At 37.2% G+C, this 24,208-nt stretch overlaps 1 protein-coding gene and 1 non-coding gene across 2 annotated transcripts in view; both read right to left on the reverse strand.

Annotated features, from left to right (window-relative positions):
• The window catches only part of LOC118766635, a 728,994-nt gene that overhangs the window by 435,625 nt on the left and 269,161 nt on the right, over positions 1-24,208 (reverse strand). The gene's annotated exons all lie outside the window — the stretch shown is intronic.
• Positions 5,733-5,836, reverse strand: LOC115220643. The gene has a single exon (XR_003882571.1). It is a non-coding gene; the product is annotated as a U6 spliceosomal RNA (small nuclear RNA).

Here is a 24,208-nt window from a genome sequence, read left to right on the forward strand (position 1 = left end):
CGTATAAACAATACATAAATTACTTCATATCTATATTTTTCTGCAAATATACATATATATTACATAAATCTGTACAAGCATATTCACAGGTGTGTGTTCATGTGTGTGTTTGTGTGAGCATATATAGATATACAGATATCGGTGTGTGTATACATGCACATGTATCTATACGTATGAATGCATCTGTCTAACTACATGCATGTATGTGTGCGTATGTATTTATAAATGTGTGTTTGTGTTTTCAAAATGTGATTTAAAAGAAAATAAATTTGAAAAGAAGTGCCACTACTCGCAGACTTTATCAAGATACATTTTTGAAGAACAAAGATCAAGGAAGCTTAGAGAAACATGCACCACTGAAATTCTAAATGGTTTTAATAAATGTAAGAGCGATAGAAGGGAGCATTAGATTATTTCCGCCATCAATCTTACTTGTTCAGGAGGAGGTACAAACATAACATAAATAGATAAAGAAAATGAATAATAGAAAGGAACACAAACAACAACAACACAGTAATATTAATAGATTGAGACCACAGGAAATAACTAAATAAATAAAGATCAACAATCAAATACAAATATATAGAGAAAACAAATTATAAAAAGATTATATCAAAAAAATATAAAAAAAAAAGACAGAAAAAAATCCAGTAAGATGTAAAAAAAAAAGGGAAATTTAAAAAATAAGAAACTGTGTCTTAAAATTTTGTGTGGGAATAAAATACAAGTTTTGTTGATCTATATTATATTTTGTTACATTTGATTTCATTTTATTCATCATTATTCTTTCATTTTCATTCTTCTCCCATCATGCTTCATTTTTGCCAGCCATTTTTTTACTTCATTTCTGTTGAATTTTTTTTTTATTCATTACATATATATATATATATGTGTGTGCATGTATGTATATATATATACATATATATGCATATACATATGCATATATGTATGTATGTATATTTTGTTTCTACATCTCTTTTCCTCATTTTGTTTCTTCTCTGGATGACTTCCAGGCCATTTCTGTCTTGGACTTTTTTCTGATTTCTTGTAAATTAGATCAATCATTTCATTTCTTACTCAGCCATTTTATGTATATGTGTGAGTAATACACACACAAACATAGATATGTAAATACACACATATATATGAATATATATTTATATATGTGAGTATGCATATGTGTGGTGTGTGTGTAGACATGTTTATATGTTTATATGCATGTATGCATGTATCTGTGTGTATGTAATTATTATTCTTACCACATCAACACAGACCAATGCAATCAAATGTATATGCTTTTACAGAGTCATAAATAATTATTTGCGCATGCACACAAACATGTAGTTATCAGAACACACACATATATATATATATATATATATATACATGTATATACATATAAATACATATATTTCTCATATATACATATGTACACACACACAGACACACACGCATATATATATATATACTATACAGGCACACACAAATACATAATATCTTTATTTAAAAAAAACTGTGTAGATATATCACTTAAATTAACCAAAACAAAGAGAGGTAGAGTTGTGTATCTGTAATGGTCTAGCTCATTGCATTTGCACACACACATATATATATATATATAAATATATAGTGCATACACATATACAATTTATATCATTACCGAAAGCATCTACCATTGATACACGCACACACACAATTGTACATACATTCATAAGTACAAAAACACATATGCATATATCAGCTTCATCGTTATCATTATTATTAAATATATATACAAACACATACACACACACACATTTTTTTCCATGCTAGCATGGATTAAATTAGTCTTCTCCAACAGAGCGTCTCACCACTTGTTACAGGCCTGTGTGATCTTCATTGTAAAACACAGCCCATTAAGATCAGCTTTTATACCAATCCTTCCTATCTATTCCGCAGCCTCAGGTTCTTGCTATTTAAATAACTCAACACCCCTTTACCAAATACCATTCCCTTGTGTGTGCATCACATAACCATATCGATACAACTGCTTCCTCATATTTCCCCTTTCGTCCCCTTATTTTCCCTCTCAGCTCAATTGTGTTCTGTTATGTATTCATGTTAACATTACACAGGGTAGAAACTTGGACAAAGTACAGAGCAATGGAGAAGAAGTCAGACGCTTTTGAAATGGGGATCTTTTGTTGATTGGGCAGAATAAGCTAGAAAGACAGGATAACAAACACTGTGGAACTAAAAAAAAAAAAAAAACTGGGAGTTGAGAATCAAGTCCACAAGGTCATTGCCTTTTGGACATGAGTTGCTGCCTAAGAACAAAGTCTGAGGAGGTATGAAGAGGGAAGGCAAAACAGGGCATCAAAGACATTTGTAGATTGATGACTTAAAAGAATGGAAACAAGGACCTAGTTCATTGTATGCATACAGTGGGAACTGAAGAGTCTTGACAAACCAAAACCGAGACACAGAAAGGGCACTTGGCCAATGCCTAATAACATCATACAGCCAGCATGGCATACTCACTTTACATTTGTCCAATCTCAGCACATCAATCACATTCAATGTCCAAATTTTGCTATCATACAATGTCACACACATTGGCAACAGCATACAATCTTTTCTCTACTCAGATAGAAAATCCTTAGGGGCCACCAGACTATAGAGCATGGAAGCTTATCAAAGGCATGTCTCAAGTCAACAACTTTCAGGTATATTAATAAGGTTTCAGTTATGAACTTGAATTTTTCTCATTAACCTTAGAACATCAGTAGTGTCTTAAACCTAAAATGCTCACCTGAATCACATCTCATCTAAGGTTCCTCTTGATTTTTCCTTATGCTCTAACTCCTATTTTCATCAGACAGAAAATACTCTGAGTTGGTTTAACACTGTCAAAACAATGATGGGAGGCCTAAAGGGATAAGGTGGTAGTGGATGTGTTGGAACCAGAGTTCACTCGATAGACAGAACTAGTCTTAGGACTAGTTGCAAAGGAGAGAAAAGATGCTGACAGAAAACTATCAGAAGCCGCTGAGGAAGCAGCCATAACAAAAGATGCAAGTACAGCAAGAACAAGTATGGAGGAAGACAGAAATATCTGGCCCAGAGTCACAAAGCTTATGCTGCTGTGTGGGAGTTTTGCCACCTATATTGGTGGGTAACCTTGGGTAGCTCTGGTGTTGTGGTTCAAGGGGCCAAAACGCTACCAAAGCTGTTTCACTGCTTGCAGAGATATAGACTCCTGCATTCAGAGACAGAGTAGAGAAGCACCCTCAGAATACAAGTGTTTACATCATCATCATCATCATCATCATTTAATGTCCATTTTTCCATGCTGGAATAAATTGAATGCTTTGACAGGAGATGGCAAGCCAATGAGCTGCACCAATTATATGTTTTGGCATTGTTTCTATGGTTGGATGCCCTTCCTAATGCCAACCACTTTATAGAGTCCACTAGGTGCTTTTTATGCAGCACCAGCACCAATGCTTTAGACATGGCACCAGCACTGGCCCTTTATATGTGGTACCAACCCTAAATGTAAATGTTTGCTGTATTTCTAATTACTAAAGATATGCACAACATATTTTAAATCCTTCAGATGTGTTGTTCAAAAAAGAGAAGGCAGTTGTAGAACAAGGCTGGAGGAGTGTGTTAGGTAAAGAATGTGGAAAGAAGTGTGTATGAAGAGCTGAGAAGATGTCTAGTGAATGTGAGATGCTGAAATGATGTTGCAGTGGAAATAAAAAAAGAAGATGGACAACTGTAAAATAAATGTGTTATATGATCAGTTTGTGAGACAAACAAAAGACAAAAAAGAGAAGGACAGAGGGATTTCAATGAAAGATGGAGAGAGAGAGGTGGGGGACCGTGGTTGTGACTGCACAAGAGCAAGCAATTGGAACAAATCTGATTTAAGCCAAAATAGACACAAGCCAGTAAGATAGTTAAGTGTCAGATGTGTGTTAAAGTAGACAAAACTATCAGGAATATAAGCGAGTGAATAGCGAAGGATGATGGAAAAAAGAATAGAGAATGAGACAAGATTTGACATGATAGGAGAAGAAAAAAAAAAAAGGAAGATACACTGGGAATTTAGTAGGAAATTTAGATTCAAAGTAAATGAAAATGATACCATCACTAGCTAGAATCTGGTATGGATAATGTCTGTTGGAACATCCTGTGGGATTTTTTTCTGAGCAAACTGACCATGTAATAAAAGCACAGAGACCAGAGAATAGTGAAAAATACAGAATTTGCAAGATTATTGATTTTGTTAGACAGCATTAAGGCAAAAGTCGAAGACATGACCGAGTGGCTGAGAACTTTGGTTTGCAAAAATTTAGTAATGAGTTCTATTCCTGCTCTAGAGCACCTCCAGTAAAGTGTGTTTGTTCTTCAACCATTTTTCACCTCTGGACCCCCTTTGATTTTTATTTCTTGTTTCAGGCGGACCCTCATAGTCATTTGATGTTTAAAAAAAATCCCGTTACACTTTTGTAGTTGAATATTATTTGGAATTGTAGGAAAAAGTTTGCGAAAATACTTTGAGCATTGTTGAAGAATAACCAAATTATTGCAGATAAATTCTAACAATGGGATCTCGTGTGAACCCCCAAGCGTCATATGGACCATGTTTCAGAACCAGTCTTCCACAGCTTTAGGTTAACCAAAATGTTGTGGACAAAATTTTGTAGATGGAAACTGTTAAAGCTGACTGAAAAGAGTGTTTCAGTCATTGCATGACAGACTTGATGTGCCACCAAGTTTAATGCCACAATCTGGCCCCTAGTGGAACCTTTTTTGTTGTAAGCAATCAAACCAGGTCTGCACTTAGGGGACAGCTTCTTCCTTTACTCCTAATAATCTCAAAGGTCCTGATAATTATCATAGGTGCTGCTCTTCCTCATCGTAGATAATAACTCTTTCAATATCACTCTGCCTTTAATTGCTTCTGGATTTATGAAGCAAACCTCTTGTTTTAAAGCGATCGAAATTAAAATCTTCCATCAAAACTCCATGTTAATGTTGCAAACACAGCTCAATAATGACAAAGATATTTTATTGAATTTTTCATTATTTTCAAAATTAATTGAAATGAAGGCAGTATTCTTCAACAGAAATGTGGTGACATGATTAAAGTGATTTAAAAATAAAAAGGGGGGGAAACAACCAAGAATGATTGGAAAGTATTTGTACTTGGTTAGAGACATGAGAAATCTCTAGAATATGAAGATGGAAGCCATCCTTGCTAGAACACCACAAGCAAGACTGTTGTTCAAAAGATTGAGTGACATCTTCGGTGGCCACATTAGCAATTATTCCACTCAGAGAAAACCTTTAAATGGTTGTTACTGTGTTTTCTGGGATAGAAGTTGAAGTAGTGTGTAGTGTAAATATTCAAGTATCATCCCTATTTCTCCAAATTCTGCTACTTTCCACATGAAATTCTTGGTCCTCCAAAGTTTTCTTTGTGTATAAGTAGACTTAACTTTTAGGCTGGTAGGGCAACACATCCAACCAGAAGATTTCTCCTGCCACCAGTATCTCGGCTGCCATTATCAGCTTTTTGCAACATTTCAAAAGTCTTGGAGACAGTTATGGTAAACCATCAAAATAGGCATCAACACCCATTATTTTCAGGAAATGTTTCCAATATCAATATTTATTTATTTTATTTTATTTTATCTAGTTTCAGCTCATGAGCTGTGGCCATGCTGGGGCACTGCCATTTAGAAAATATGGAACATTTCACAAATTTGCGTGCCATCCTTGCGCAGGGGCCATGCTAATCTTCTCTGTATCATTCCAATTTTAGAATATGTACCGCCGTAGCTAAATAAACAAAAAAAAAAAAACCATACAAATATGTTATCTTTGATAATTTAATTGTTTCAGTCATTGAACTGTGACCATGCTGGGGCACTGCTCCGAAGGTTTTAGCTGAAAAAATATCAGCTGCAGTACTTATTATCTTAGGTCTGGTACAGTTTCTGATTGGAATCCAAAATTATATATATTTCTTTTGTTTTTGTTAACTTTATTTCATTTCTTGATTTTAGAAGATAAAAAAAGAAAACGGAAAAAATTAGGCGCAGGAGTGGCTGTGTGTTAAGTAGCTTGCTAACCAACCACATGGTTCCGGGTTCAGTCCCACTGCGTGGCATCTTGGGCAAATGTCTTCTGCTATAGCCCCGGGCCGACCAATGCCTTGTGAGTGGATTTGGTAGACGGAAACTGAAAGAAGCCTGTCGTATATATGTATATATATATATGTGTGTGTGTGTGTGTGTCTGTGTGTCTGTGTGTGTCCCCCTAGCATTGCTTGACAACCAATGCTGGTGTGTTTACGTCCCCGTCACTTAGCAGTTCGGCAAAAGAGAGCGATAGAATAAGTACTGGGCTTACAAAGAATAAGTCCCGGGGTCGAGTTGCTCGATTAAGGGCGGTGCTCCAGCATGGCCGCAGTCAAATGACTGAAACAAGTGAAAGAGAAAGAGAGAGCAAAAAGGGGGACAAACAGCAGCAAATGGAAGGGAATGGGTGATGGGCAACATATCACTGAACAAAAGGGGCAACATATCACTGAACAGCCCTGCCCTGTGATGATGACTGTTATAGGGTTGCTGTGGTGGATGACCAGCAACACTTACAGCAGTAGCCACTCCACTTCACAGGGCTCATTGCTCCAACGGGCCACTGCTATCCCTATTTTGCAAAGGAAATCAGTAATATGGGCCCCTAGAACACCAGCTGATGGGCTACAGCAAATATTCTGCTCCATACCAGAGATTTGCTTGTCAGTTTGCTTGACCTTAACCAGTTTGAGCATTGGGCCAACTACTAGAGTTGCATTTATTCAGAAATTTGCTCTATTGGGAAGAGCTAAGATTGTAAGAAAGGTCCTCGATATTTCAAGAAACTGGTTGTGACCAAGTATCAAAAGTACAGTGATTACAGATGTAAGACATTTGTGCACACCATGAATAACAACAACAACAACAACAATAATAATAATAATCCTTTCTATTATAGACACAGGGCCTGAAATTGGGGGGGGGGGGCAATTGATTAGATTAACCCCAGTACACAAATGGTAGTTAATTTGTCAACGCCAAAAGGGAGAAAGGCAAATTTGACCTTGGCAGAATTTGAACTCAGAACGTAAAGATAGATGAAATGCCACTAAGCATTTTGCCTGGTGTGCTAATGATTCAGCCAGCTTGCTACCTTAATAATAATAATTAATAATAATAATAATAATAATAATAATAATAATAATAATAATAATAAAGTAACAGAATGTTCAACAAGATCAACTTTTGCATCAGTATTATTAACAAACCAAAAACCAACCGATTCTAATGGTAGTGCCAACAACACGAGAAACCTCATCACCAATGAACCCCAAGAACATCTCAAAGACAATGACACCATGTAGAATTAAATCTAACAAGCTACAAACATGATACACACACACACACACACACACACACCATTAGATTTTTTTAATTGTGTCTGGCCATTAAAGCTGTAACCAATAGAACAGGTCTCTTAACTGGCCACTAAAAAAAATCAAAAAAACAAAAAGAGGGGGAGGAAAATAAAAACCAAAAAAAAAAAAAGAAATGCAAACCTCTGATCAAATAGTTGAGGATCTCAGGGGAAATTCAAAACAATTAAAGCACAGAATCAGTTCTTTAAGGATTAACCAAATTGCAAAACAAAGAAGAAAAAAAAATGTACCAGAGGCTTTTTGTTTCTTTAGTTTTAATTTATTTATTTTATTTTATTTTAAATTTCATTTGTTGCTTGTTTTGTTTGTTTTATTTTAATATATTTGATTATTTTATTTTTGTATGTATTGTGTTTTTTGTATTTGTATGTATTGTGTGTGTGTGTTTGTGATGTACGTATGAAAATGTATTGTGCGTTCGTGAATGTGTACATGAGTTTGTGTGTAAGCATGAGAACGTATTGTGTATGCTTGAATGTGTGTGTGTGTGTATTTGTATCCACATATGAGAATGGATTGTGTTTGAGAGTGTGTGTGTGTGTGTGTGTACAATAGCTATTTTAATTAAGAGAAGACAGGAAAGGAATTCCTTTTCATCCTCCTCCTTAGCAAATCTCGGAAGCGGTAACTTCCTTATATGTTTCCTGTCAGCATTTGAGGACAAAATCTTGGAGCTCCAAATTAGGAACTGCCAAAGTCCAAGGTACCAACAAGACTAGGGAACTCTTTCTTAATGGTCATCACCAATTTCTGTTTTGCATTTACTGTTTTTATTGTATCATTTTATTTTCAAAAATTTTCTGTTTTTTTTTTTGTGGTGGTGGTGGTGGTGGTGGTGGTGGTGGTGGTGGTGGGGGAGATGCATTGAAACATGTTCAAACCATCACTCACTTTTATCCATCTCTCACACACACACACCAACATATACATGCACACACATACAGTGGACTTCACACTTGCTAAAACAAAGCCTCACATACACATTGCTAATACACAACCATAAAAACAAGCACACACATACACATGTCCCAAAACACATACACATGCATACGGATATGGCAAGAACATATGAAATGTGTTAATACACATATATACACCTACACGTGCACTCAGGCACACCCACACACAAACATGCTAAAACACATACATTCATACATGCAGATACATATGCAAACACTTACAAGGCTATGTGCATGTGTATACGTACATTTACCTCACTCCGAATACACACAGATACGTCAAAAGCAACTGTGCTGGTTCCATGAGACAAAAAAACCTATACCTATTTCTTTACTACCCACAAGGGGCTAAACACAGAGAGGACAAACAAGGACAGACAAGCAGATCAAGTCGATTATATCGACCCCAGTGCGTAACTGGTACTTATTTAATCGACCCCGAAAGAATGAAAGGCAAAGTCGACCTCGGCGGAATTTGAACTCAGAACGTAACAGCAGACGAAATACAGCTACGCATTTCGCCCAGCATGCTAACGTTTCTTACTTCTTTATTGCCCACAAGGGGCTAAACATAGAGAGGACAAACAAGGACAGACAAACGGATCAAGTCGATTATATCGACCCCCAGTGCATAACTGGTACTTAATTTATCAACCCCGAAAGGACGAAAGGCAAAGTCGACCTCGGCGGAATTTGAACTCAAAACGTAACGGCAGACGAAATATGGCTACGCATTTTGCCAGGCGTGCTAACGTTTCTGCCAGCTGGCCGCCTTATACCAGAGCCACATATAAGGCACTCATGCTGGTGCCTTGTAATAGCACTGGTGCCAGTGCCATGTAAAAACCACCCAGTCCACACTGTGAAGTGGTGGGCATCAGGAAAGGCATCCCTCAACAGAAACCATGCTAAAACAGAAAACCGGGGCCTGGCGTAGCTTTCCAGGTGGGCAGCTCCAGGTCAAACTGTCCAACCCAGCCAGCCTGGAAAATGGATGTGAAATGACGATGATTTCAAAGGTTGGATAATATGTGTGTGTGTGTGTGTGTGTGTGTGTGTGTGTGCATGTGTGTGTGTGTGTGTGTGTATTGTCCAAGCCCTACACACACATGTGTAATTGTGGCTAAAAAAACTTGTATTTAGGGCCATAGTGCATACATTGTCACCATTCCTGCTGCTGCATTTCTGCTTTCATATGCACATGCGTGAATTATGCACAAAACATGCAAATACACATTACTTAGTATGAATATATTAGAATATGTATACGTTAATAACCACCACCACTACTATTTCTTCAGTATTGTTGTGTGGAGGCACATGGCCTAGTGGTTAGAGACACGGACAAGCAGTCGAGGGATCGCAGGTTCGAATCTCAGACCGGGCGATGTGAGTGTTTATGAGCGAAACACTTAAGCTCCACGCGGCTCCGGCAGAAGTTAATGGCGAAACTTCTGCTGACCCTTTCACCACAACTTTCTCTCACTCTTTCCTCCTGCATTTTGCAGCTCACCTGCAACGGACCGGCATCCTGTACAGGTGGGGGAACCTATATGCCAAGAAACCAGGAAACCGGCCCTTATGAGCCAAGCATGGCTCGAGAAGGAACTAACAACAACTTCAATATTGTTCTTATCTGCTGTGTTAAATATATCATCATCATTGTCAACACCACCATCACTACATTATTTTTATTATCAGTGGTGGTGATGATGATGATGATAATTATTGTCATCACTGTACTCTATCAATTACTTGGTTTTATTGTACAGAACCAAGTAAAGAATCCTCTTCCTTATGATAATCCATAACAATCACATCTGCAGCAACAAGGGCCAACAACAGGAGCTCTATTATGCCAGCCATTCTCTATGTCAGTCTCTCCAGAACATTGGTCATCTGGAATCCTTTGCAAGCTTGTGTCTTTCCTGAAAGTGCTAGCTTGCAACCACTTAAATGAAATATTAATGACACCAAGCTCACCAATAATGGAAAGTGGACAAAGGTCAGACTTGGTTTCCCACTACCCTCCACACTCGGTAATTAAAAAAAAAAGTTATTGAAGTACACATGCTCTTCATGGTGCCACAAAGATAAAATATCTTTAGATTAAACTTTCTATTCCAATTATAAACAGCCTACTTCTCCATCAAAGAACATTTTCTATATATTAAGGTATTTTGGCTGTGAGGCAAGAAACTTGCTTTCCAACCATGTGGTATTGGGTTCAATTGCACAGAATGGTATCTTGAGCAAATATCTTATACTATGGCCTTGGGCCAGTCAAAGCCTTGTGAGGGGATTTAGTAGACACAAATTGAAACATAAACACACACACGCACACATAATGGGCTTCTTTCAGTTTCCATCTATGAAGTCCACTTGCAAGGTTTTGGTCAAACTGAGCCTATAGTAAAATATACTTGCCTCAGGTACTGTGCAGTGGGGCTGAACTCAAGATTACATGGTTGGGAGGCAAGCTTCTTAACTACCACCACCACCACCACCAAAAAAAGGGGCCAGAACAGTGGAATGACAAAATTAATAGAGGGTAGGATAAGATGCCCTAAAGTCTGTTCCAAGTGTTTGTATTTTAAGCTAAAATTCCTTTAGAAGCTAATGTCGAGGATTAATTCCTTGACCAAAGGATTACCGTGACCAGCCTGCAACAAGTCAGCATGCACAATGTAGACAAGCAATGGTATGTTGAGGCTTTCATCCAGAAATGAATGGATCAAAAACAGTCAAGTGGATGGCATCGTCAAACCTGGAAGTAAACAGACAGCTTTGTAATACTGTCATGGTTGGAATGCCTTTCATCTATCGTATATATACTTTGCTCCTTTGAGTTGATCCAGAGCTAAACAATGACTACTACTACTACTACTAATACTACTATCACCACCAGTACTACTACTACTACTACTACATAGACCAATGCCAACACAAAACTGAAGTCACCAACTTTTGACACAAAGTATTTCTAGCTTCCTTCCTCTCTTCATTTCTCTTCAAGACTTTATTTATCGGGAACGAAAACCCAAACCGAAACCACATGAAGCAATCAGAGAAGGGTTCACACACTAAAATCTGCTGACCATTGGCTAAAAACAGCTGTTCATGTTACATAGACTGCAGTGGTCATTTAATTCGCGTTGATAATTACCTTGTTTAAATCAAGACCATAAAGTGTTTGGACAGAGAAGTTTGTGATTATCTTCTTAGCTGCCAGGCGAATAGCGATCGGGGAGGGGGAAGGGGGGAGGGGGCGGAGAAAGAAAAGCAAAGGAATGAGACAATGGACAGCGCTAGATTTGTAACTGTTCAGCTTGTCAAAGACCTCGGGTGAAGAAGTTACCATTATTGTTCTGTAATAAGCAACCTCTCTACTTTCCCAAGGTAAAAAAGAGGGAGAAATAAAAGAGAAATAAGCGAAGAAATATATATGGAGAGATCTGTACATTATGCACCGCAAGCTAGTGTAATAGTTAAAGTAGTAGTAGTAGTAGCAGCAGCAGTAGTACTAGTAGTAGTAGTAGTAGTAGTAGTTTTGGAGTGATATTGGTTATATTTGACAGTATGATGGCTATAGTGGTAGATGGAATGCCAGCCTGATAGAATGATGGAGGCGGTGGTAGATGATATGATACATGGTAAGGTGAGTGGGTATGGTGGAGGTGGTGGCAGGTAGTATGACTTGGTAGTAGATGGTATGATGGAGGACATGGTAGTGGATGGTATGACAGAGGTAGAGGTGGTGGTGGTGGTGGTAGTGCATGGTATGACAGAGGTGGCGGTGGTGGTGGTAGTGCATGGTATGACAGAGGTGGAGGTGGTGGTGGATGGTATGACAGAGGTGGAGGTGGTGGTGGATGGTATGACAGAGGTGGAGGATGGTATGACTGGTGGAGGATGGTATGACAGAGGTGGAGGATGGTATGACAGGTGGAGGATGGTATGACAGAGGTGGAGGTGGTGGTGGATGGTATGACAGAGGTAGAGGTGGTGGTGGTGATGGAGGATGGTATGTCAGAGGTAGTAGCATATGATAGATGAAATCTCAGAAAGCAGAATGTAAAGGGACATAATGATATAGCATTAGACATTTCTTTCAATGTTCTGCTAATTCTGCCATAGAGAATATGAGAATAGTAAACAGAGAGAATGTGGTAAACATAACAAAATGGTATTCAAGTGACAAAGTGGTTTTGTGTAAGATGCAGCTCCATTTCACATGTTTAATTACTGTGAAACGTGATAACCAAGAACAATATTTCATACAGGACAATAGGATATGTGGGTAAAATAGACGTATTACATACAGACACTCTAGCCTCATCTCTAACCATCCAACATTCCCTTCCTTTGTGGTCCATGGTCTGTATTCCATTTTATATTCACCTACTTGTACTACCTCAAGAGTATGGTTTGGTACCCCAATCACCACCATCTTTATCTCGTTGCAGCTACACTCACCCACCCTTACATAATGCAAGATAGCAATGTATCATCTCTACAGCAAGACACCTGCGTTTGTCCCTCTCAACACCTGGGATAAAGCCACCACCTTTTGTTGTCTATCCAACACAAACACCCAATTGAGGACTCTTTTCCATTTTCTATTTCCATTCCTTATTTTGTCTTGCAAGTTAATTGCAACCTCATTAGTGTTCCAGTATCTTGGGAAACAAAGAACCCGTCTCATAGCAACCATGCCAAAGCAGACCTTCGGTCCTGATTCACTCAAGGGGATTTATACCTTTACCCTTCTTCACTTTGTCTTGAAAGCTTTGTGACCCCAGTAGTGTCAGGGCCACAAAAAATGCACCCAGTACACTCTGTTGAGTTGTTGGTATCAAGGACATTGAGCTGTAGAAACCCTTCCAAAGCAGACACACAACTTGGCACCGCATTCTGCTTCATTTGTACTTGTTGAACTGTCCAACCCATGCCAGCTTGAAAAAAGGGGCATTCAGTGATACTGAGGATGATACATATACATATGTGTGTATATTTGTGTATATATCACTAATCCATCTTATCACCCACTTAACTATCATTCATACCATGTCACTGTTGATCTTGCACTTATTACTCATGTCTCAAGCACTTGAACCAAAAGTCTTCAACTCCCAATCACATTGCTTCCAATGTAACAAGAGAAGCTACCGGATCTACCTGACTCCTTCTCCAAGACTCCACTATAGTCTCACTTATCCTTTCACTCTAAATTTCTCAGAATCTTCAGGTATATAATTAAAGAACTTCAACAGATCTGCATGTAGTCTATACATTCTACTTAAGCTTCTTCCTGATCAATTAACACCAGCATCCATCATTCGGTTATCAATCAAGCTCTCACATCAGTCATCTCGAGTGCTGTTGTCACAACAAATTGCCTGAAGAAGACTCCGTAAAAGAGTTGGTGTTAAGAAGGACATCCAGCCATAGAAACCATGCCAAACATGAAACTTGGTAGGGGGACATTGTTATCCAACCCAACTAGGAGAGCAGCAAAAACCCATTCAACCCACACCAGCATGGAAAGCAGATATACAATAGTCTAATGAAGATGAAACAGATGCATGCACACACACATGTGCATCTGCAATCATATGCAAATACATGTATGCATGTCTACAAATATATATATATATATATGTCTGAAATAAATATATATGCAAATACATACATACATACATACATACATATACATACATATATATATATATATATACATATATATATATATATATATATATATGTGTGTATATATATATATATGTAAATATACATACATAAGTGGGAAATCAAAAATAATGTCAATAAAAAGCAAAATCAACAAAAAAAATTAATGAAACCATATAAATAGATCTCAATCATCATCATCAGCAGCAGCATCATCACCAAACATCATTTAAAAATGAGACAATAAAAAAAAACAAAAATAAACAACAAAGGAATCAAATCCAAAATTAAAAAAAAAAACAAAGAATGCAAAACTAATAAACAAATAAATAAAAATTAGCATAATCTGAAGTTGACAGATTAAAAACTGAAACAGTTAAAATAGAACAAAGAAGAAAAAGAGGAAAGAGAGAGAGAGAGAGAGAGAGAGAGAGAGAGAGAGAGAGAGGAGAGAGAGAGAGAGAGAGAGAGAAAGGGGGTGAGGGATGGAGGGAAAAAATGGAGAAATAAAAAGAAATTATACAAAAAAATGTTAAATGCTGCTAAGAAATAATAATAATAATAATAATAATAATAATAATAATAATAAATAATAATAATAATAATAATAATATAATAATAATAATAATATCATGAATAATAATAATAATAATAATAATAATAATAATAATAATAATAATAATAATCATGAATAATAATAATGTTTATGATGATGATGATGATGATGATGATAATAATTCAGTGAATAAAAATAGAAAGATTTAAAGAATTAAAATTCAAAATATTGAACTTGTTGAAAATTGTTTCATAGCCTACAGCTAGGAAGAGAGGCAATAACATCATCCTGAAACCACAACAATACCGGTACCACCACCACCACCACCACCACCACCATCATCAATAGCAGCTACTGTTACTACAACTCAAGTGATGATGATGAAGACGATAAGAAATTGATGATGATGATGATGATGATGATGTTAAGAAGAAGAAGATTAATAACAATGATGATGCTGGCAATGAATATAATGAGGATTTCTAAGAATGATGAGGATGATGATGATGATGATGATGATGATAATAATTGGGAAAAAAAAAAAAAGGAAATTAAGAGTAAGAACACAATCAGGACATTAACACATCGGTTGAGCCTGAAAGGGTATCCTCACCCACCAAGTACTCCCCACCCTTTTAAGATTTGCTGCTGATATTGGTGGTGGTGGTGGTCTCATAGCAGCAGAAGCCATAACTGGAGAGAGAGAGAGAGAGAGAGAGAGAAAGAGAGAGAGGTGATAACCACAAAATTCTGATGACAACCCTGACATTTTGGCAATCTTCCTTTCAAAGATAGGCAGAATGGCTGGTTGTGTTTTGTGGTTTTTCTCTCAGACTTTATACCCATACATGAACATATTATATATATGTATGTGTGTAAATATATATATATATATATATATTTATATATACACACACATATAAATACATATGTGCATGTGTGGGTGTGTGTATACATATATAATATATGGAAACGTATATGTACGTACCTGTATGTGTGTGTGTATGTATGTATATATGTGTATATATATACATATATATACATATATATATATATATATACATATATATACATATATATATATAAAGAGAGAGATACATAGATAGAGAGAGAGAGGGGGAGATGGATATATACAAACACACACACACAGATCAGACATCTCTATATAGATGTTACTGAAATCCATATTCCCGTCATAATCACCTTCACTATAATCTTCTTCTGCCCCTTTTTCCTACTCCCGTCCTCATCCTCAGAAATCTCCCTCACCACCCCCAACTGTTATTCCTGCCCCTCCCCCCATCGCTTCCAAACACCACAGTTTTCAACATCATTAGCATCATCATCATCATACCAATATCTTGGAAACAATTCTAATGATATCCCCCACCCCCCGGCATCACCCTACCCCCCACCTCACCCAGTTCCTCACAATCAACCATCACTGATGTTTCTACAATAAAAGCTTCCTTACTGCTATCAAACTATCCCTGTCATTGTCACTATTATCATCAATATCGTTAATATCATTAGCACTCCCACCATGACCACCACCACGCTTGTCACATCATAAACTTTACCAGGCTAACAATGGAGGTCTCAATGCAGTTGCTTGACTAACTAGAAATAGCAGGTCTAAACCTCCTTCCCCAAATCAGCCCCCACCACCACCACCACCATTTTGTGTTCAATAAAGACAACATCAGTTTGAGCAATGTCCAGAAGAAACCAAAGACAGGAATGGTCAGGCCTAGTGTTGATCATAGGTCTTTCAAATCAAGAAGCCGACCTGGGGCTAAACAATATCAGCAAATTTTGTCATCATCCTGATCATTATCATCATCAGCATTGACATCACCAACATCATCATCATCATTGTCATTGACATCACCAACATCATCATCATTACTGGTATCATCATCATCATCATCACCGTCATCGTCAACCTTGGCTCCTTTCATTCTTTCCTTATCCTTATTCTCATCAAAATTACCATAACCATTATCACTGTCCTATACATGAAACCTTACAATCCAATATCATAATCCAAGCCTCTCATCCCACCACTAACTCTTGTGTCATCACCCCCTCCCATACCCGCCTTTCCCCACATTATTGCAATTATCAATGTCATTATCATCTTCATTGAATGAGGAAAAACAAAACAACAAACAAAAACAAAGAAATCACAAACATTACCACCACCATCACTAATAATACTACTCTCACCACCACCACCATAACTATGACCTTTATCATCTCAACACTGCTACTTGTGTCATAACTCCCACCACTACCACTTCAACTATCTCCACTAACACCACCACCATCACCAGAACTACCACCATTGGCACAGCCACCACCAACACCATCATCTCTGATAGTACTATTACTACTACCATCATCACAACCATCACCATCAACACTTCCACCACCATCACCAACAACAACAACAACTAAGCACCCCCACCCACCCCGCACTATCTGATTGCTTAGCATGCCACGAATAGCAACATTTGCCTCATATCACAGACCCCACTAATGATTATCATTTTAAACAGAATGTATGTCACACATTATATATGTGTGTGTGTATATCACGTGATCACGTGACCGACCAGGCTATCAGATGTGGGTGTACATCGCTGGTCACAATGCGCTTCACCTTGTTTTAGCCATCAAATGACACCACCCCACTGGCTAAGCAAACAGGCCAACAGAAGAAAGAGTGAGAGAAAGTTGTGGCGAAAGAGTACAGCAGGGATCGCCACCACCCCCTGCTGGAGCCTCATGGAGCTTTAGGTGTTTTCACTCAATAAACACGCACAATGCCTGGTCTGGGAATCAAAACCGCGATCATATGACCGCGAATCCACTGCCCTAACCACTGGGTCATTGCTTAACTGTTACTGGTGCTGTGATCGAATGTGACTTTTTAGCCCAGCTAAAGATCTACAATGTCTTGTACAGAATTGGCATGTGGATTCAGGTTCAGTCCCGCAGCGTGGCATTTTGGTCAATTGTTTTCTAGTATAGTCCCAAGCTGACCAATGCCTTCTGAGTGGATTTGGTTGGTAGACAGACACTGAAACTTTTCCATTGTGTGTATGTATGTGTGAGAAATCATCATTTAAACCATTTTGCAATCAGATTACTCTATCAAATGTAATCCTTATTTATTCGCGTTGTTTCGAATTAATCCTGGATTATCCTGTAGCATTGAGATTTCAATGATGTGATTGTTTACTTTCAGAATAACAACATTAAGGCAGAGGTGCGAGAGGCAACATCTTGCCAATTTCAACATAAAACAGGCAGAATATTTGGGCCAGATACTGCTTTAAATGCTAAAGGGTTAAATACACACACACACACACACACATAGAGGTACTGTGAAGTGGGACTGAACCTGTAATCATTTGGCTACAGAACAAGCTTCTTGACCACACGACCATGCCTACCAGCTATGATATTAACATATCTCATATTCATGCTTTCTCTGTGATGACTCCAGCCATAAAATAAAACAACAAGCATCCTATTGCTGCTGCTGTTGTTGTTGTTGTTGTTGTTTTAAATTATTATTTATTTATTTATTAAGGTATATTGTTTTCTAAATCTCACTCTTTTACTTGATGGAAATCCCCCTCCCCCCCCACCTTCCAAACTCTTTCTTGTTTGTTGATTTCATTTTGTGTTTCACCTTTGTAACAATCCCTAATGTATTGGAATCTCAGAGCCAATAAAAGAAATCACCACCACAACCATCATCATCATCATCATCATCACTAATAGCTTCCTTTTTTTTTTTTTTTTTTTTGTCTTTTGGTTTGTTCCACTCTCCACCTCCACAGAACAGCTTTTCATCCAGATTTCCAGGTTAGAATAAGGGGAATGTTTTTTTTTTGTTTTTTTTCTCTGATTCTCTCCCTGATTTTTGCTAATTTGGCATATTTGTATGCTGCTGGACCAATTATTTTCACAGTCGGATAACCCAACTTGGTTTTCCTAAAATATAAACGTGAGGAGTAGGAGGCGAGAGAGGAGTGGAAAGCTGGACAGATGGAAGGAGGGTGAAGAAAGAGAGATTCCACTGAGAAAGAATTGGTTAAAAATATTTGTTTGAAAACACAGAGGAATGTAACAGATGTGACAGTAATGACCACAGTTGTGCTCCAGCATGGCCAAAACACAACAAGAGAATAAAAGATTGTTACACTCATGTGATATCAGTGATTTTGCTTTGTTTTTCTCTTTTTCTTGACCCCTACAATTCATAAGGCTGGTCACTCAGTGTCCATAGAGAAGAGGTGGCCAAGATCACAACATTCCTTCTGAATGGGGCATTGGACAGTAGCAGGATTTAAGGCCAGCAATTTTGGGACAACTCAATTACGCTGACCCCACGACTTGACCGGTACTTTATTTTATTGATCCCAAAGGGATGGAAAGCAAACTTGACCCCAGTGGATTTTGAGATAAAAGACAAATGATTCTGCCAGCAAGTTGATTAAGAACAAACACAGTGGGTGGAATGTAAATGCTATACAACAGTTTTGTGTACATACATGAATGTGTGTGTGTGTGTGTGTGTGTGTGTGTGTGTGTGTGTGTGTGTGCTTGTGTGTGTATTTTAATATTCATAACAAGATAGAAATACATATCTAGATCATATTATGAATTGAGGGGATCATTGAGCAAAGGTCATATATATATATTAATTGTTATCGCCATATTAATATGGCAGTCTTATAGATATAAGACTAAAAGCTGTCGCTGGTTAGCTCCATGAGGCCATCGCCTTAAGATAGTTTGTTCGAAGGTTATAATGGACACAGTTTGTGTGTCAAATAGCTATCTTAAGGCGATGGCCTCATGGAGCTAATCAGCGACAGCTTTTAGTCTTATATCTATAAGACTGCCATATTAATATGGCGATAACAATTAATTTCCAGTAACGCTGCCGTAATCTCTTTTAGAGAGACTTAGTAATTTTAATATTTCTATTATATATATATATATATATATATTATATATATATATATATTTTAAATAAGGATAATATCGATATTTAAATATCGATTATTATCCTTATTTATAAATTTATATAATTCGTCACTATATTCACTGCGGTGTTTATTTTGACTGTATCGTGCTTATGAGGTGTTTGGCGGGCAATTTAACTGGCCTTGTACATACGTGCATATATATGTATGTATGGACATTTGTATGTGTAAGTATAACATTTGTTCTGCATATATATATTTGTATTTATGTGCTTTGATATATTCAACCGATGACGGCAAAGCTTATTTAAAGCAAAGCTAGAAATTCAGGTTCAACGTGATTTTTAGAGTCAGAGATTTCACTGCTATTTCAGCATGGTGGTATCTCTCAGAAACCCTTATTTTTAGTTACACTGATTTGTTCTGCTTTTTATATTTAACCCTACAGTCTCTTGTGTGGTGGTAATAAAGTATGTGATTGAGTATTATCTGGTAATTGATATTTGATTTAGATGTATTTCTCCATTTTCTTATCTTGTATTAGTAATTTGTGGTAAATCATTTTACCTTTGCCCATATAATACAGTAAATGAATTGATTGCATCGCAATCATTGACATTTATGTATTAACTGTGTTGGGTACTTCACTAGCAGTATATTGGATATACGTTATCCCATAGAGGGTTGCATTTGCAACCCCTATCTCAATTTGTATATATATATATATATACATATACACACACATCTCTCCTCATCCATCCGTAGTACATGACCATACCAATGCAATCATCTCTCCTGCACGCTGCATCTGATGCTTCTAATGCCCAACATTTCTCTCAGGGCGCTTACAATCTGTTGTGCATGGACATATATATATATATATACATATATATATATATATATATATGAACGGGTACTGAAAAGTTCCTGGCTTTCAAGGTATTGCAAAAGGCCCAGTTGGAGATCCAATCCTCAAAGTTCTTTTACAGGGCTTAGAAAAACAATAAATGAGTGAATCTGAGAGGGGAATATATTGAATAAAATCATAGTTAACTGATCCACCTGTATGTTCTTTCATCCAAAGCCAAGAACTTTGCAGCAGCCCCTTTTTATACAAACAAGGACTCCCCCATCATTTGATGACAGATGAGGGTTTCTGCAATTTTTTTGTTAAACAACTGGCATAGATGATTTGTCTATAATGATCAAATATTTGTGCTCACTCTCATTAGGTCACCCTTCCATCAAATTGACATTACTTGAACAGGTGCACAGTGAGCCACGCATCAATTGTCGAAGTGATCAGAGAGTAATTGCTCAAGAACATGACAAACTGCTTGATCCAGGAAGTGAAACCTCGATCTTGCAATTCTGAGGGCAACATCTTAACCCCCATACCACACAGCCTCCATATATGTACATATACACACATGTAATTCAAAATGTGACCGCGTGTGTACTGTTGGCGATTTTTTTTCCTCCGTCTTCCCTTCTTTGGATCTTTCCTTTTCCTATGTTTCTGATGAAGAGCTCCGCTCAAAACATTAAACCCTCTTTCTTTCCTTCTTTCCTGAGCGTCCAATAATACTATACTTGTTCCACGTCCTCGCATTGTTGTGTTTTCTCTTTGTGTTTTCATGTTTGGATTAACTTTATACACACATGTATATATATATATATATATATATATACACACACACACTCATATATACATGTGCATAGACGCATAAATATGCAAATATATACATATATATTTGTGAATATATGTGCATATGCAAGGTGTGTATGTGTGTGTGTGTGTGTGTGTGTGTGTGCATGTAAGTTATGTATCTACATTGCCATAATTTAAAAGTCCGTATACTGTTTTGGAATCTAATAGCCATTGTTGCTATTTCTAAATTTTAAGTAGGAGTCCAGGTCAACAAATAAACAAAGAAACAACTAAATAAATAAACAGTAGTAGTAGGAGTAGTAGTTATGAGAGTGATAGTTGCAGTTGTGGTGATGGTGGTGATGGGGGGGGGTCATCTTCAGTTGACTGATTAAATTTGTTTGTTTCTTTTTTTTTTTTTCCCTTCATTTTTACATGGATTAAATAATGAGGCATTGTATGAAATACAAGTGAGTTCAGGAAGCTAAAATGGTTGGGATGGTAGGTTTCCTAAGAGCAAATTTGGAAATGCAAGGCAGAAGTAGTTCTAACTACCTTGTTTATATATACATCTGTACATTCATATATATATATACACATATATACACAAACATTTTGTTTGTTTTATCTATTTATTCTACCAGCAGAAATAGGAAATGTTATAATTGTATGCTGATCAAAAGTAACGTGCATGGCTGCATATTTGGCGATGCCATTCAGCCTATTCCACCAAAAGTTCACCGTTGTAAGGAGCAGCAGTAAGAGAAAGATTCTTGATCCATTAGTATCTCAAAAGATTAAAAAAAAAATAGTAAAAAAAAAAAGAAGAAAAAGGAAAAATAAAACTGGAATGGAAAGATAAAAGAAAAAAATAAATAAATTGCTCTTGTTGAGACATCTCTGATGCCAAATTACTGGAAGAATCTTTGTCAGAAAATGCATGTAATTCTTTATAGTTATTTGTGTTTATTAATGGTAACCAGCTTCCATATCATTTCTATTGCAACAGAGGCCATGCACCGAATAAATGTGTGCTTCGTTTCTTGACCCGTCTTTGAGCACAGGTACAGCTTATTAATGAAGGTACATGGCTTAGCAGTGAAACAATTGGACTCACAACTGTAAGGTTGAGAGTTCGATTCCATGATTTGGTGATGCATTGTATTTTGGGGCAAAACACTTCATCCCATGTTGCTCCAGTCCATTTCAGCTGAAACTAAGTTGTGTCCACTACAGAAGTGGTGCCTCAAAGACTTTGACAAGAATCTTTCAAATGCCGCTTCCACCCATTCTTGACAGCTATGGCTAACTTGATGACATTAGTTATGTCTGCAAAGATTTACATGCTACCATTTTAGAGCTTTCTCTACTTTGTACTCCTTTGTTAAAAATGAATTAGTTCATGCCTCTTGAAGTTTCTAAGTTCTTATGGCATGAATAATTCACATACACACACACACACACACACACATATATATAAGTTCAGCAAAATTTAGATTCAGATGAATATGGTACTTAAGTCAAAGGTACCAGAATTTTGTATGGTATTATCCATATAAATTCATGGGGTGATTATAATCAAGAATAAGCAACAAGTATATCCGAGTAGCATGAAACAATTGTACCACATTACCTTGGATATACTTGTTGCTTATTCTTGATTATATATATATATCATTGACAATTTTCTTTCCCCGTCTTCCCTTCCTTGGACTTTTCCTTTTTTCTATATTTCAAATGAAGAGCTCTTTCCTTCTTTCCTGAGCATCCAATAACATTATACTTCTTCCACGTCCTCGCGTTGTTGTGTTTTCTCTTTGTTCATGTTTGGATTAACTATATATATATATACACATACACACATTTTTGACATATACTTTTCTTATGTACATCTGTATTGACTTTCCTTGTTGCTGATGCCATGCCCTATATAGGCACAAATGTAATTCTATTCCCAAATAAATTGAACTTCATATTCAAGGCTCTGATGAAGCTATAAAGTGTGATTCAGGCACTCAACTATGAGTCCACTGCACCTGAAAGCAGAAACAGCTGTAAGCTAATGAAGTTCATAAGATAAACATCTATTCCATTGTCATTTCTCTTTATATATACTTTATTTGTGGGTTAATCAGACTACCATTGGTTTCATGCAGTGACAGATATCTCTCTCAGCATGAAATCAATGGTAGTCTGATTAACACACAAAAATATATGTGTCCTTCTATACATGTGTGTGTTGGTTCATGCCCCTCTCTTGACAACTGGTACTGGTTTGTGGCCATCCCCATAACTTGGTGTTTGACAGACTTTGAAAGGTAAACAGTAAGACAAGTTGTTCGAGTAAACTTTCCATGCTCCAGAATGGCCACAACCCAATGATGGAAACATGTACAAGATAAACGATATAAAAAAAAAAATAGATAGTTGTAGCTTTACAGTGAGAAGTTTACTTCCCAATCATGTATTTCTGGGTTCAGCCCCACTGTGTGACATCTTGGGCAAGTGTCTTCTAGTGCAGCCCCACAAAGACCAAAGCCTTGTGAGTGGATTTGGTAGATGGACAAAAGCCTGTCATGTGTGTGTGTATGTGTGTGTGTCCCCGTCCATCCCCAACACTGCTTGGCATACACTGTTGGTTTGTTTACGTCCCTTTATATTAGTGGTTAGGCAAAAAAGATCAAAAGAATAAGTACCAGGTTTAAAAAAAAGAAAATGGAACTGGGGTTCTTCAAGGTGGTGTCCCAGCATGGCTGCAGTCACATGCAGCGTATAAAAGATAACAATACATATAGCTTATGAACCACATGGTTCCGGGTTCAGTCCCACTGCGTG

This window comes from Octopus sinensis, linkage group LG16, assembly GCF_006345805.1.
Source record: "Octopus sinensis linkage group LG16, ASM634580v1, whole genome shotgun sequence".
Lineage (NCBI taxonomy): Eukaryota > Metazoa > Mollusca > Cephalopoda > Octopoda > Octopodidae > Octopus > Octopus sinensis.